Source organism: Doryrhamphus excisus, chromosome 11, assembly GCF_030265055.1.
Source record: "Doryrhamphus excisus isolate RoL2022-K1 chromosome 11, RoL_Dexc_1.0, whole genome shotgun sequence".
Lineage (NCBI taxonomy): Eukaryota > Metazoa > Chordata > Actinopteri > Syngnathiformes > Syngnathidae > Doryrhamphus > Doryrhamphus excisus.
In genome coordinates this window covers 12,640,639-12,656,897 of record NC_080476.1, presented here as the reverse complement: position 1 = coordinate 12,656,897, position 16,259 = coordinate 12,640,639, and the positions used below count along the sequence as shown (strand labels likewise).

Sequence of the window (16,259 nt, the reverse complement as noted above, 5' to 3'; positions counted from 1 at the left end):
GCTAGGTTAAGTGGCGACTCCAAATTGTCCATAGGTATGAATGTGAGTGTGAATGGTTGTTTGTCTATATGTGCCCTGTGATTGGCTGGCGACCAGTCCAGGGTGACCGAAGACAGCTGGGATAGGCTCCAGCACCCCCCGCGACCCTCGTGAGGAAAAAGCGGTAGAAAATGAATGAATGAATCCTCCTTTTAGGAAAATAACATCATATTATAAGAATATTTGGACATCATATCATAGATTACTAGCATAAGGTTGAAATATTGAATGGAAAAAGTTGATGAAAAGTCAGAATATTATGAACAACAAACAAAACATGAAAAAAATGTTTCCAGAATAATTATGTAATTACAAGAACCAAGATGAAATAGAAAAAACAGCAAGAATAAAAAATATTTTTTTTAATGAAAATTTTATAAAAATAAAATCAAAATTAAAAAAAAATTGTAACCCAACAAAAAAATCACAAAAAATAATGTCAATTTAATTGAAATAATAATTATATACATTATTTTTTTAAGTTATAACCTGAGCAACAAAATGCAATAAATTAAATTGTCCATCAAACATAATTTGGACATCAACAGGATCGACTCCATTGGTTTAGCATCTTCAGTCCGACGTGTCCAAACTTTTTCTTTAACTTTTTCCAATATTTGGGTAACTAAGATGTATTTATGTTTTGATTTTTTTTCCAATTTGAAGCCATAAAAACGTCCACATGGTGTTAATGTTGGTATATTTGTTTACATATTGGAGCTGTCAAAAGTGAAAATCATGCTTGAAATGTATCTTTTCACAAAAAGCTGCCTGCCTTCCTTTTATAGTTGGGAACAGATTTTTCCCTCAAACTTGTGTTCTGCTGCTGTTTACTAAAGAACACAAAAAGGTAGCAACGAGCTACCAGGAGCCTCCTTTTGGGAGGTTCCATGTCATGTTAATATTCGGTGTGACGTGAAAATCATCTATAATGGCGGCTACTGTATTGTTGTCTTCTAAAAAAAATGGCGAGGATTAAGTTAATAAAACACAAAAGGTTCCAGTGAGGCAACACAGATATGCTAGAATAAGACTTTTTTTCTCACAATATTCTGATTTTATTCACGTAAAATTTCCATTTTTGCTCTTGTTTTTCTTTGTTAGTTTGCTAATTGGACCCTCTTGGGCAGCTGTTGCCATTCGTGTTCTTAACCTTTTTTAATGGCGGTAGCAGGGGTGAATATGTGAAAGGATTTTAAACGACTGGTTCGTGACTCGCAATTTCTCTAGCCAGCTCACTAACAAATAAAAATATGGATAATTAAAATTTGGTTCGCTTTAGTTGTTGAAATTTATGTTGTCTTTTTGCCGTTTTCAGGAGTGATAGAAAAACGCTTTCCCCCTGCTCTTCTATTAAACATGGTACCGTCTGTTCTATGACGTCACCCAGAAACCAGGAAGTAGCCAGCTCGCAAACTAAACAATATGACCGTATTTTAAAGACCGTAACTCATTTAATTTAGTCAAAAAGTATATTTTATCCTATTGGTTCACATCTAACAATACACAGCCTTAAAACGCTCACGTTATAAGCACATAACTTTTTCTAACCTAATCACAAAAGCACTACTTTATAACTATAGATTTTTTTCAAAATCAAATCCCCAAACTCGTCCAGCTGTCGCCCATAAGCGCGTCTGCAGGCAAATACATTAAAATCGGGATGATTTTGGTGTGTTTTAAACATCAACAAGAACAAATTCATCTCTTCGTCGTGAGCGCGCACCGAGACAGACAGCCGCGCGCTCCCGTCTGAGCATGGATGCGTGTGAGCGTGCGCGCGCGTGTGTGTGTAGCAGAGAGGAGAGCCGAGCAGGCAGGAGAGGGATTCCATCCAGAGAGGAGGAAGCACAGCATCGCTACGAGTGGACACGCTGAATGAAGACACCCGCCGAGGAAGACGAAGAAGGTGAGTTCACGCACAGCATCTTCATCATGGCTTCACACGAGATTTGTACCAAATAATCACATTTGCGTGGAAGGTGCTGCTGCTGCTGCTGCTGCTGCTGCTGCAAAGGCGGCTAATGACATGTGGAGCTCCCCTCCTTGCATTGCACCATGTTTACTTTCACTTCAATGATGTTTATTTGTCTTTATTAAGAACTATAGTGTATGCAGAAAGTGTCATGGCTTCCTGTTTGGCACAGCATTGTTTACATTTGTGTGCTCTGCTCAGTAAACACCACTCTTGATGCACACTGACACTGCTAAAGTCTCAAAAAATAGACTGTGGAAAAAATACAGGGGTTGGAAAATTTATTTTTTTTTGTTTTAATTTTTAATTGTATTTTTAAAATTTTATTAAAATTTTATTATTTTATTATTTTTTTACCTTATTATTACCTTATTATATATTTTTAAATTTTTTAAATAAGTTTAAAAAATATGTAAATTTTTTATGTTAAAAAAATAGTTTGATTCCACATACTGAAATGCTATGGCTTTTTAACATAGTCCTAGCATATAAGTGTTTCATATTTAGTTGTAGCGCGCAGACATCACAGCTAGGAGACTAGGGTTCAATTCCACCCTCGGTGTGGAATCTCTGTGTGGAGTTTGCATGTTCTCCCCGTGCATGCGTGGGTTTTCTCCGGGTACTCCGGTTTCCTCCCACATTCCTAACACATGCTAGGTTAATTAGCGACTCCAAATTGTCCATAGGTATGAATGTGAGTGTGAATGGTTGTTTGTCTATATGTGCCCTGTGATTGGCTGGCGACCAGTCCAGGGTAAGAGGTTTGTTAATATTTGTCCGAAACTGGAAGAAGGAATTCTGGACAAGGGAGGAAAGGAATCATAATTCCTTGTTTCCAAGGAAATCACTGAACTGGACTCCCTTGATGTATTGAAATTGTGTTTATGCAAATTTTCATAGACATTTCATAGACATTAGAAACAGGCTCCTGCTTTGTTTGTTCGAATACCGTATACCGTACTCTAGTATAATAGTATAATCCTCTGAAAGGTGGAACACACCCACTGGGTAAAAAGGGGGACCACCAATTCTGGCAGGGACAGTTCCAGACTTCCACGTAATGTTGAAGAGACGTGTCGGCCAAAACAGTCCCTTGTGGTTTTCTGATAACATTTTCATGATAACATGTCATAGTATTGTAGTATTTTGAGAACTTCCTTCCTGGGTGCATTGATTTCACATAGAAAGGAATACTACACCTAGCGTCAAAAACAAAAAGCTCCAAATAGTAGCGTTACCTTTGGCTAGCGGCCTGAGTCGTTATGGACGAATGTGTGGTGAAGCTAGCCGCTAGTCGGCTAGTAGCTGTGGCGTAGCAATGTTAATAATATTAATAATAACATAATGGAAATGGAGGTTTGTTTTGACTTTTGTTGTTATTTTTCAGAAGGCTTTCTCGATTCTTAGCTGCTTCTTTGGATCTGTTTTATATCTTTATATGTCTTACATTTATGTCTTACATAAGAATTGTTGATGATGTTCAAAATTCCAAACACTTTTCATTTAACCCCCCCCCCCCCCCAACTTATTTAAATTTGAACCCCCTTAAGTGGAATTCACTTGAAAATTCTCATACAGCTTGATATGCTCTACGATACACCAACTGTAGAATTTGGCAGAGACCTTTCGGTGTGAGTAATTTTGGTTGGAAAACATTGCCGCCATGAAGCTAAACGAATTGTCCTAATTGTCGATGATGATACAACCGTGATTGTATGCTAGCACGATTCCATACAGCAGGTGTGTGCTTCATATTGGCAGACATCAACAAGTATTGACATATATATCACCATGCACACATAGACAGTTGACATTTGTTTGTTGCTGCATTGTTGACAGCAAAGCCTCTGCTCACAAATCCCTTACGTCCTTTTTTTATAAGCTGATTTGCTCGGCCATGTTTTTAATACCCCCTCATGTTCATATCGCCACCCGTACATGTGTTGTTTGCGCCATCAACAGCACCCCCCCCCCCCCCCCCCCCCCCGGGGTCCACCAGCAGCAAACCTACAAACAAAAAAACTACACATTCCCACTCTGAACCCCCCCCATCCCTCTGTCTGGTTTGGGGGCATAAGGGGTCCTCGCGCACCCCTTACACCCCTCCCCCTTTCTCACCATGTTCCCGCTCAGACACTCTCACTCGGGCCGCACACTTTCACTGTTTGCTGGAATAGACATTTCTTTCTACCGACCTACCTACCTACCTATCCATTACCCATCCATCCTTCCATCCTTCCATCCTTCCATCCTTCCATCCTTCCATCCTTCCATCCTTCCATCCTTCCATCCTTCCATCCTTCCATCCATCCATCCATCTATCCATCTATCTATCTATCTATCTATCTATCTATCTATCTATCTATCTATCTATCTATCTATCTATCTATCTATCTATCTATCTATCTATCTATCTATCTATCTATCTATCTATCTATCTATCTATCTATCTATCTATCCATCTATCCATCTATCCATCTATCCATCTATCCATCTATCCATCTATCTATCTATCTATCTATCTATCCATTACCCATCCATCCATCCATCCATCCACTCACCAACCATCCATCCATTCATTCTTCCTTCCTTCCTTCTATCCACTCACCAACCATCCATCCATTCATCCATCCTTCCTTCCTTCCATCCTTCCACCCATCTATCCATCCATCCACTCACCATCCATCCATCCATCCATCATCCATCCATCCATCCATCCATCCATCTATCTATCATCTATCCATCTATCCATCTATCCATCTATCCATCTATCCATCCATCCATCCATTACCCATCCATTACCCATCCATCCATCCATCCATCCATCCATTACCCATCCATCCATCCATCCATCCATTACCCATCCATCCATCCATCCATTACCCTCCCATCCATTCATACCATTCATCCATTCATCCTTCCACCCATCTATCCATCCATCCACTCACCATCCATCCATCCATCTATCTATCTAGACTCATTAATGGCAGTGTTAATGACCCCCCATTGTTCCTGCTGGTCTCTCGTTCCTCTGACACACTTTCTTGTCATGTTTGTGCAGCCCCAGCAGACTACGTACTGTTAATCTGCATAAGACGATCACGGCATCACGGACTTGTGTGGTGGTATTGTCTTCGCACAAACAAATACAAACGCCCATCCGCATTGGTTGCTGTTTCAGCCGAGGTTGTCCGCTTCACGAGATATTAGATACCAAGAACCGGATAGTGACCTACATTGAGCTGCCATCTTAACTTTCACCATTCAGTGGGGGAGATTTGCATAAGCGGGGGATTATCAGGACACACGTTGGGGTTATTGTCGGTGCACCCGCCGCTTCACCGCAACCTAAAAGATGGCGGCATGTCTCCGAGGGGGCTGTGGGAAAAGCTTGGGTGTTGGACAATAAAATTCCACCGATTTCTGTCCGTGGGTTGACAACGGCATGCAGACTGCCGTCTTCTGTAAGCAACCCGTCTGTGGTGTGGTGAACCCCCCCCCCTCGATAACCTCCGGCCGGGACAAAGTGTCTCATAGAGAAGAGTCAATGGCGGTGACGTGGATGATCATCTCTCACAGGAAGTGGTATGCGACTCATTGGAAAGTTATGTGATGATTTGTTGGACTTGGACTTTTTGACATGTTGTGGTGAAAGATGGCAACATTATAATAATACATTTTATTCGTATAGCGCTTTTCAGAGTACTCAAAGGCGCTTTACAGTAGAGAAAAAAGAAATAAAAATAGAGTAGAGTAAAAACAGAGTAAAAGATGCATTCAAATATAATATCCAAACATTTATTCAGAGCTAAAACAATTCTTTACGGTAAAACATCCAAAACCCTCAACAAACTACAATATATTCACAACTCACCTGCTCCCATGAGCACATTACCCCGGTCCTTAAAAACCTCCACTGGCTTCCCGTCCCCCCCCAACGTATCCATTTCAAAGTCCTTCTCATCACCTACAAAGCTCTCCACAATCTGACCCCTCCATACCTCACAGACCTCCTTCATCCACACAATCCCCCGCGTCCCCATCGCTCCTCAGACTCCAACCTCCTGGTACTCCCCTGTAAGACCAAGACCCACCTTCAAAAAACAACTCAAAACACACCTGTTTAAATCCAGTTGTTAATGTCTAACTTTTTATGTTAATGGTAATGGTAATGGTAATGGTAATGGTAATGGTTTTATTTCATTTGAACATGCATCAGATTACAATTGAATGCATCCCATAATCAGTTCACAGTTGCACATGTCCAAAAGGAGTAGGAAGAAGCAAAGCTTATTAAATTATATATTATTATTATTATTATTATTATTATTATTATTATTATTATTATTATTATTATTATTATTATTATTATTATTATTATTATTATTATTATATTAAATCCTACCCCTCCATCTGGTACTTTTACAATCAGTAACTGTTACATTTGTTCACTTCCTGCTTTCATAATATAGTTTAAGGTTTTTTTAGTTTTAAAAATTAATTAAATTATTGTATATGATTATATAATTAAACAAAAAATAAAATTAAATTTTTTTTTTTGTCATGTACCGAAGTACGAGGTGATATGAGCATCCAATGCCATAATGGGTACCATAGTAAGTGTCAATATAGTGATATATATAGCACATCATGACTGGTTCAAGACTCTTCATCCTTGTATTTAGCAAACATCAACTGCTTGTATTGTTTCTTGAATTGGCTCATCGTTGTGCATTGTTTGATTTCCTTACTCAATCCATTCCATAGTTTGATTCCACATACTGAAACGCTATGGCTTTTTAACGTAGTCCTAGCATAGAAGTGTTTCAAATTTTGGTCCAGATAGAGATCCTTGCTGGAGTAAGATTGGACACCATTGATTTTCCTAATAATACAAAAAAAAACATGCACCTTTTCTACTAATGGGATGCATTTTGTTCGTGCAGCATCCCACTAAATCCTGTTGGGATTAGAATCCAAACAGTAATGCTTGCACTGCACAGTTGAATAAGCTGATATTGTATAAACTCCTGGTAGTCCAGACTATGCAGTCATTTCTCTTCATGCATAATTCCACAGGCACAATTAACCAAAGAGCTATCATAGGCGACTGCTGGACAGTTGACGACTGCACTTGTCCTGAATGGACACCATCGAGCAGCCTGCTCTTCTGCTGTGTCGGGCCTGAATCTGTGGGGACAAATGAGGAGGCCCTCGCTGATCTATTAGTGTCAATGTAGGTCTGTGTGTTCCCGTGTTACCGGTCGCTTGTAGCAGCCTCACTTTGGGAAACGATCGGGGGCCTCATTAGCCTGAACATTGTCTGTGGTTGTAGTTTGAACAAATCTACATGAGTACATGCAAAGAAGACCCTGCATGTTCATCCCATGCACACCATCAATGCAAGCTGGTGGGCGGCCGATATATCGGGCCGATATTTGCGTTCTTTACTTGAATTGGTATTGAAGTTCAGATTTTGAAGATCAGTCCAAGGCCAGGTTTCAGATTTAGGGTTAGAAATCGGATTACAAAACTACATAAGGTGGTCCAGTGGGCTAGGTCTACACTAAGGATTGACCGATACATCGGTCGGCCGATATATCGGTCCGATATTTGCGTTCTTTACTTGAATCGGTATTGAAGTTCAGATTTTGAAGATCAGTCCAAGGTCAGTTTTCAGATTTAGGGTTAGAATTCGGATTAGGGGTTCGAGGTTGGCTTTGGTTTCTACAAACAAAACTACACATGGTGGTCCAGTGGGCTAGGTCGACACTAAGGATCGACCTATACATCGGCCGGCCGATATATCAGGCCGATATTTGCGTTCTTTACTTGAATCGGTATTGAAGTTCCGATTTTGAAGATCGGTCGAAGGTCAGGTTTCAGATTTAGGGTTAGAAATCGGATTACAAAACTACATAAGGTGGTCCAGTGGGCTAGGTCTACAGTAAGGATCGACCGATACATCGGCCGGCCGATATTTGCCTTCTTTACTTGATTCGGTATTGAAATTCAGATTTTGAAGATCAGTCCAAGGTCAGGTTTCAGATTTAGGGTTAGAAATCGGATTACAAAACTACATAAGGTGGTCCAGTGGGCTAGGTCTACACTAAGGATCGACTGATACATCGGCCGGCCGATATTTGCGTTCTTTACTTGATTCGGTATTGAAATTCAGATTTTGAAGATCAGTCCAAGGTCAGGTTTCAGATTTAGGGTTAGAATTTGCATTAGGGGTTCGAGGTTGGCTTTGGTTTCTACAAACAAAACTACACATGGTGGTCCAGTGGGCTAGGCCGACACTAAGGATCGACCGATACATCGGCCGGCCGATATATCAGGCCGATATTTGCGTTCTTTACTTGAATCGGTATTGAAGTTCAGATTTTGAAGATCAGTCCAAGGTCAGGTTTCAGATTTAGGGTTAGAATTCGGATTAGGGGTTCGTGGTTGGCTTTGGTTTCTACAAACAAAACTACACAAGGTGGTCCAGGGGGCTGGGTCCACACTAAGGATCGACCGATACATCGGTCGGGCGATATATCAGTCCGATATTTGCGTTCTTTACTTGAATCGGTCTTGAAATTCAAATTTTGAAGATCAGTCCAAGGTCAGTTTTAAGATTTAGGGTTAGAATTTGGATTAGGGGTTCGAGGTTGGCTTTGGTTTCTACAAACAAAACTACACATGGTGGTCCAGTGGGCTAGGCCGACACTAAGGATTGACCGATACATCGGCCGGCCGATATATCAGGCCGATATTTGCGTTCTTTACTTGAATCGGTATTGAAGTTCCGATTTTGAAGATCAGTCGAAGGTCAGGTTTCAGATTTAGGGTTAGAAATCGGATTACAAAACTACACAAGGTGGTCCAGTGGGCTAGGTCTACACTAAGGATTGACCGATCCATATCGGTCATATCAAAAACATACGTATCGGTCGATCACTAGTCTACACCTGAGTCCACAGTTTGACAGATCGCAGGGAAATTGAAACAGAAACTGCTTAAAACAGAACAGAATGCAACTCATGAAGGGACCATGGATTCCTAACAAAGGTTACTGTGCAAAGTGGTCCGGTTGGGTTTGTCCGGATCGGATAGATAGATAGATAGATAGAATCCAAAGCCAACCTCGAACCCCTAATCCGAATTCTAACCCTAGATCTGAAACCTGACCTTGGACTGATCTTCAAAAATTTAACTTCAATACCGATTCAAGTAAAAAACAAAAATATCGGCCGGCCGATGTATCAGTCGATCCTTAGTGTAGACCTAGCCCACTGGACCACCTTGTGTAGTTTTGTTTGTAGAAACCAAAGCCAACCTCGAACCCTTAATCCCAATTCTAGCCCAAAATCTGAAACCTGACCTTGGACTGATCTTCAAAAAACCTTTCCACTGATTGAGACCAGAGGATATAAACTGTTTGCTCTTTTGTTGCTGGAAAATAGACAGGGAAAGGACTAGTATCCGGAGCTTTTTGGGGGGGTTTGCAGTGAAGAGCATTAGGAGGGGTGGATCATGTACTTAATTCTATGCTGAGAACAAAGAGATTTTTGTTTTCTCTTTTTTGCTTGAGCATCTGTTCCTTCCCCCCAGACCCCAGACCCCAGACCGAGGACAGTACAAACTGGGGTATCTGAGCTTCCATTTGATTTTAATGCTTTCCGAAGAGCACTCCAGAGGCAGGCCTCCCATGGACTGGCTATGCGTCCTGTAGAATCTAGGAAGGGGCGGGGTGGTGGGATTGTTGAAATAAACGGTAAGGGGGGGCGTAAATTAACTAGTCGCCGTGGCACATGACGCAACAGCAAAGGAGACACTCATGAATAAAGTTGACATAGAAACACAAAAGTGGCTTTTCCATGCTTCAGAAGACTCACTGACCTCAAGATCTTATTTGGGCCAGACCCCGCTAATGCCATCACGCCGCCACCCCCCTACACGGACCCCTCCCACGCCCCATCATAGGGTATGACACCAAGTTAGCGCCTCGACAGCCACCACTGAAGGGCCCTTAATCCCGGAGAGATGACAGCTTGGCTCGAGATTCTGGGGAAGCCAATGGGCTTCTCTATCCCCCTCTCTCTTATTTTCATCCCCCTTAGTGCCCCCACCGCCCCCAAAGCAGCCACAGGAATCTTGGGAAAAAAATCTCAAAGGGGACACAAAAGAAAGAACGGGATGGAAAACAAATCCCAGTCTAGATTGGAGATTCCGCCATTCAGCTGGAGATGAATTGGTACGTCTTGTGAGCTATCAGAAGCCCCAAATACAAAGACGACTCCGACTGGGGTTTTTTTGTCGTGTTTGGGGGGACGAATGTATCAACTTTTTTGCTATTTTCTTGAGCATACATATATAAACACCACTATCATGCTAGGCATTAGCATGTTAGCATTGCTAGCACACTTACATGAGCATACTAGCATTTTTTTGAGACTTTCATAAATATGAACTAAGTAAACACAAGCGCTATCATGCTAGGTGTTAGCACACTAATGTTAGCACCCTTGCAGCATTGTAACATTAGCATACTAGCTTTTTTGCTATTTTCTTGGGCAGACATTTAAACACCACTGTCATACTAGGCATTCACATGTTAGCACTGCTAGCATGCATACTAGCATTTTTTGCTATTTTCTTGAGCATACATATTTAAACACCACTATTATACTAAGCATTAGCATGTTAGCACTGCTAGCATGTTAACATGAGCATACGAGCATTTTTTGAGACTTTCATGAATATGAACTTCGTAAACACAAGCGCTATCATGCTAGGTGTTAGCACATTAATGTTAGCATCCTAGCAGCATTGTAACATTAGCATACTAGCTTTCTTGCTATTTTCTTGAGCACACATATGTATATAAACACCACTATCATGCTCGGCATTAGCACGTTAGCATTGCTAGCATGCTAACATGAGCATACTAGCATTTTTTGAGACTTTCATGAATATGAACTTAGTAAACACAAGCGCTATCATTCTAGGTGTTAGCATGCTAATGTTAACATCCTAGCAGCATTGTAACATTAGCATACTAGCTTTTTGTTATTTTCTTGAGCAGACATAAACACCACTATCATACTAGGCATTAGCATGTTAGCATTGCTAGCACGCTAACATGAGCATACTAGCATTTTTTGAGACTTTCATGAATATGAACTTAGTAAACACAAGCGCTATCATGCTAGGTGTTAGCACTCTAATGTTAGCACCCTTGCAGCATTGTAACATTAGCATACTAGCTTTTTTGCTATTTTCTTGGGCAGACATTTAAACACCACTGTCATACTAGGCATTCACATGTTAGCACTGCTAGCCTGCTAACATGAGCATACTAGCATTTTTTTGCTATTTTCTTGAGCATACATATTCAAACACCACTATTATACTAGGCATTAGCATGTTAGCACTGCTAGCATGCTAACATGAGCATACTAGCATTTTTTGAGACTTTCATGAATATGAACTTAGTAAACACAAGCGCTATCATGCTAGGTGTTAGCGCATTAATGTTAGCATCCTAGCAGCATTGTAACATTAGCATACTAGCTTTTTTGCTATTTTCTTGAGCACATATATGTATATAAACACCACTATCATGCTCTGCATTAGCACATTAGCATTGCTAACATGAGCATACTAGCATTTTTTACTATTTCCTTGAGCATACATATTCAAACACCACTATTATACTAGGCATTAGCATGTTAGCACTGCTAGCATGCTAACATGAGCATACTAGCATTTTTTGAGACTTTCATGAATATGAACTTAGTAAACACAAGCACTATCATGCTAGGTGTTGGCACGCTAATGTTAGCATCCTAGCAGCATTGTAACATTAGCATACTACCCTTTTTGCTACTTTCTTGGACAGACATATTTAAACACCACTAGGCGTTCGCATGTTAGCATTGCTAGCACGCTAACATGATCATAGTAGTTAGTAGTTAGTTTTAGTTAGTAGTAGTTTTAGTTCCATCAGTCCACAGCACCTTATTCCAAAAGTTTATTTATTATTATTTTTTTAATTTAAATTTTTATTTATTTATTTATTTTTCGAGTGGCCCGGAGTTACCAATGTGGTTTCGGCAACCGGATCGGCCCGATCTCGTGGTGAAAGATGATTTTATCCAGTCTGGAAAATACAGTGGATGGGACCCTGTATTACTAATGAATGCTAGCTAATGATACTCAATAATACAACAATGACTTTGTATTTATTGTCTTTCAAGATGAAAAAAGGATTTGGCACATTTTTGTCATCGTCCTTTCACAACACGGACACGATTGTTCTCCACCGCCCCTGAGAGATGCGCGTGAAAATAATTTATGGTGAAGAACCCCCCCACCACCATCATCACCACCACCATCAAGTGGTTTGTGCTGCGTGCAATTGAAGATGAAATGTAAGCTATGGAAGAGCAACCACAGTAATCTCCTGGAGGTCACTTGTGCCGTCTTAGGGGGATGGAAGGATGTAATTGTCACAGACATCATTCATGCTGATGGAGCGGGATGACGAAGGGGTTGGTTGGAATTGCCGATGGATAAATGGAAGCTTCCTTTATGAACATCACCTTCAGTCTTTAGTCTTTGTTCCCTCCGTCTGTTGCGTATGTTCTTTTGCAATTAGTTTTATAGTTATGTCCGTTTTAAATTGCCATGAGCCATGGAACCACTCATCATGTTCTTCAACCTCCCTGCAGCAAAATGAAGTGGTTTCAAGTTTTAACATTTTTTTTTTGGACACACAATTCCACCTTTTGTGTAGCGAGTGAATGGTGTTGCTTACATTGGCTTTGTAGCTGGCAGACATCCAAAAGACTCCCATGTGAAGTCCACCCAATGCTTTGGACTTCAAGGTTGGCTGCTTTTGGGCTTTGCGGGCCTAAATAATAAAAAAAAAAGGCACAATGGCTGCCATCTCGCCATGAGAGGCCACGATACTCAAAAGGCGAGGTAGAGGACGCCTCCATGCAAGTCTTTAAAGGATTGTAGTATGCATTTTTAACGTGAATAGTCACTCTTTAGAACACGGGTGTCCAAAGTATGGCCCCGGGTCAATTTTTGGTCCGGACTGAAGACCAAATTGAAAAATCAGTAGTACTTTCAGAGGAGTAAAGTCAAAATATCACCAGAAAAAAGGATTTTTTTACAAGAATAACATCATCATATTAGCATAGAGTTGAAATATGATAATGGTAATGGTTTTATTTCATTTGAACATGCATCAGATTACAATTGAATGCATCCCATAATCAGTTCCCAGTTCCACATGTCCAAAAGGAGTAGGAAGAAGCAAAGCTTATTAAATCCTACCCCTCCATCTGGTACTTTTACAGTCAGTAACTGTTACATTTGTTCACTTCCTGCTTTCCCAATATAGTTTAATTTTTTTTGTTTTTGTTAGTTTTTTTATTTTGTATTTTTTGATTATATATATTTTAATTAATTTCTTTTTCTTTTTCTTTTTCTTTTTCTTTTTCTTTTTCTTTTTCTTTTTCTTTTTTTCTTTTTTTTTTTTTTACATCCGAAGTACAAGGTGATGACCATACAATGACATAATGGGCACCATAGTAACTGTCAATATAGTTTTTTGTTTTAATTTTAATTTTAATTTTAATTTTAATTTTAATTTTAATTTTAATTTTAATTTTAATTTTAATTTTAATTTTAATTTTAATTTTAATTTTAATTTTAATTTTAATTTTAATTTTAATTTTTTATTTATTTTTATTATTCTTATTATTATTTTTTTAATTTTTAGTTTTAGTTTTAGTTTTTGTCACGCACCGACGTACGAGGTGCTATGACCATCAAATGCCATAATGGGTACCATAGTAACTGTCAATATCGTGATATATATAGCACATCATGACTGGTTCAAGACTCATCTCCCATGTAGGCTTTTAGACAATGCTTATGATGATGATTAAAAAGTGCTATTACAGTAAGAATGCCCATATGATAGAATGCTTTTGGATTGATTCCAACCACTTAAAGCATCTCTCTTTGTACCATGGACAGCAACAGCTGAGTGGTGGACTGATGATACTCCCCACCCATGTTAGCTCTCCCACAGCCAACTTTAACCGTGTTATTGCAAAAGTACCGTGTATGGACGGGCTGCAACACTAAAAGCAGTTGTAAACAAGGCCCAAACTAAAAGAGCAGAGCACTTAATGAAGACAAAGGCGCTGTTAAATCCTGACGAGGGTCCGTGTGTAGAGACAGATGCATACAGCCCGTGGTAACGGGCTAATTGCTGGCTGCGCAGGCATCACAATAAGCACCATGTTCAATGGAAGAACAATTGAAAACACCAGGAGGGGCTGCCAAATGCTTAATGTGATCAACCCCCCCTCAGCAATTAAACTTATCTAGTCCAAATGCAAGCTTTTAAAAGCTTAAAAACAGCTTACACATGCACAACCACTAGTATGCTGTGGCAATGGTTGAAAATCACTGTAATAGAGGATCTTTGACTAGCCTTTTTATAGTGCTGACTTAAAAACAGCAGAGGAGTTGTGTTGTATAGAGGATCTTTGACTCGTGTTTTTACAGTACTTAGTTACAAACAGCAGAGGAGTTGTGATTTTTGACCAAAAAAAAACCCCAGCAGAGCAGTCCTGTCATTTAGAGGATCTTTGACTAGTGTTTTTATAGTATGTACTTAAAAACAGCAGTGTAGTCCTGTTATATAGAGGATCTTTGACTCGTGTTTTTACAGTACATACTTAAAAACAGAAAAGGAGTTGTGTTGTATGGAAGATTTTTGACCAAAAAAAAAACAGCAGAGCAGTTCTGTCATACAGAGGATCTTTGACTAGTGTTTTTACAGTACATACTTAAAAACAGCAGAGGAGTTGTGATTTTTGACCCAAAAAATAACAACAGGGCAGTCCTGTCATATAGAGGATCTTTGACTAGTGTTTTTACAGTATGTACTTAAAAACAGCAGTGTAGTCCTGTTATATAGAGGATCTTTGACTCGTGTTTTTACAGTACGTACTTAAAAACAGCAGTGTAGTCCCTTGTATAGAAGATTTTTGACGAGAAAAACAAAACAGCAGAGCAGTCCTGTCATATAGAGGATCTTTTACTTGTGTTTTTACAGTACATACTTAAAAACAGCAGAGGAGTTGTGTGGTATAGAAGATTTTTGACAAAAAACCCAACAGAGCAGTCCTGTCATATAGAGGATCTTTGACTCGTGTTTTTACAGTACATACTAAAAAACAGCAGAGCAATCCTGTCATATAGTGGATCTTTGACTCTTTTTTTTTTACAGTACGTACCTAAAAACAGCAGAGTAGTTGTGATGTATAGAAGATTTTTGACAAAAAACAGCAGAGCAGTCCTGTCATATAGAGGATCTTTGACTCGTGTTTTTACAGTACTTAGTTAAAAACAGCAGAGGAGTTGTGATTTTTCACCCAAAAAATAACAACAGGGCAGTCCTGTCAAATAGAGGATCTTTGACTAGTGTTTTTACAGTATGTACTTAAAAACAGCAGAGTAGTCCTGTCATATAGAGGATCTTTGATTAGTGTTTTTACAGTACGTACTTAAAAACAGCAGTGTAGTCTCTTGTATAGAAGATTTTTGACCAGCAAAACAAAACAGCAGAGCAGTCCTGTCATATAGAGGATCTTTGACTCGTGTTTTTTACAGTACATACTTAAAAACAGAAAAGGAGTTGTGTTGTATAGAAGATTTTTGCCAAAAAAAAACAACAACAGAGCAGTCCTGTCATATAGAAGATCTTTGACTCGTGTTTTTACAGTACATATTAAAAAAACAGCAGAGCAATCCTGTCATATAGAGGATCTTTGACTCTTTTTTTTACAGTACGTACTTAAAAACAGCAGAGTAGTTGTGTTGTATAGAAGATTTTTGACAAAAAAACAGAAGAGCAGTCCTGTCATATAGAGGATCTTTGACTCGTGTTTTTACAGTACTTAGTTAAAAACAGCAGAGGAGTTGTGATTTTTGACCCAAAAAATAACAACAGGGCAGTCCTGTCATATAGAGGATCTTTGACTAGTGTTTTTACAGTATGTACTTAAAAACAGCAGAGCAGTCCTGTCATATAGAGGATCTTTGACTAGTGTCTTTACAGTATGTACTGCAATTTCTTTTATTTCATGCAATGATCTTTAAGTGCAGTTTGAATTTGAACACCGAGAATCGAACCCTTGCTGTGTCGCCTGCGCGCGAACCTCTCATC

The 16,259-nt window shown here is 39.5% G+C and overlaps 1 protein-coding gene across 14 annotated transcripts in view; it reads left to right on the top strand.

The window, feature by feature from the left end:
* Positions 1 to 1,471: 1,471 nt before the first annotated feature.
* Positions 1,472 to 16,259, top strand: part of LOC131138918 (neuronal cell adhesion molecule-like) — an 80,052-nt gene continuing 65,264 nt past the window's right edge. For 4 of the 14 annotated variants that reach the window (XM_058088292.1, XM_058088289.1, XM_058088298.1 and 1 more), the window contains exon 1: positions 1,475 to 1,948. The gene's annotated coding sequence lies outside the window, so the exon portion shown is untranslated. Of the gene's footprint in view, positions 1,949 to 16,259 lie in introns of all 14 variants that reach the window. The other 10 variants (XM_058088291.1, XM_058088287.1, XM_058088293.1 and 7 more) reach the window with 6 other exon arrangements.